Raw genomic sequence first — 1,252 nt, forward strand, 5'->3', positions numbered from 1 at the left:
CTAACTTTGTGATACCTTAGATAATGCAAAGAGGAATTAATTACATGTAACCTTATTTGTCACTACAGTCTGCCCTCCACATTCACAGGGATTAGGGGTGCAAGATCCCTGGGAAAGTGGGGAAACTGAATATCATAAGTCCCCCACCTGCTAAAAATGTATGCTAAGCTTCCTTTCCCACCAACAGCCCTGGCCCATACTTCTAGGGCACTGAAAATAATTTAAGCAGCCTGCAGCCAATCCACCTCCCCGCCCCATTCTCCTACCTCCTGTCCCACCATTCCCTTTCCCACCAAGTGCCAAAGTGGAAAGGAGAGTGATGGGCTGGCACTGCTGGCAGGACAGGAGACAGAGAGGAGGTGGGGGAGTGGGGCAAGGATATGCATCAGCCACTGGTGTCTTAAATCAGTTTCAGTATCCTAGAGGTGCAGAGGGGCTTTGAAAATCTGGTTGAAGCATCAGGCAGGGAGGAGCAGGAGGCAGGAGCAAGATGACTGAGGTAGTTAAGCAGCAACTACAAAACTGAATAATCAGATCTGTGAAAGAGAAACCTGCAAATGTGGAGGGTGGGTTTTAATTGCTTCCAAGCTCTGGCACGAGCTTTTTGTGCACAGCAGGTCCCAAGTTCAGTCTCTAAGGAGGGCTGAAAAGACTCTCTGACTGAAATTCTGGAACTCAACAGCCACAGGAGGCCCTGAAGCAACATACATTATATCTCACACCATGGTACCTCTGTTTACAGGATATATATGTCCTGAACTCACATGTATGAAAAACTGTGTGCTGCATTATCACTCTCTACTTCTTTCATTTGAAAAAGTAGGGTCTGACCAGTTAAACTTTACACTGCAGCAGAGCTGCTAGGTTTCAAGGTACCAAATGAACCCTTAATGTTTTCATTTAAAAATACTAGCACAGCCACTCTCCTATACACCATTCTTTTCACCAGAATCACCCATACCTCCCAACAAAAATACATACTCATTCTGTCTGCTTTTTCAAAACAGAAGTTATATCAGCCTACACCAACTATTTCTTTGCAATTATCCCACATTCCTGTTTCATAATCATTGTATTTACCCCCCCCCCAATAAAAAATACCATGTACTTACAGCATTTTCCAGATGCCACTTAATTTATATTATATCCTCTTAGCAGAAATGTTGAAATCATCTAAGGAAAGCTATAGTCTCACCACCAACTCCCCCTCCAGCCTAAGGAATTCATAACAGGATCATTTCAAAAGCTTAAA

This window comes from Sceloporus undulatus, chromosome 4, assembly GCF_019175285.1.
Source record: "Sceloporus undulatus isolate JIND9_A2432 ecotype Alabama chromosome 4, SceUnd_v1.1, whole genome shotgun sequence".
Classification (NCBI taxonomy): Eukaryota; Metazoa; Chordata; class Lepidosauria; order Squamata; family Phrynosomatidae; genus Sceloporus; species Sceloporus undulatus.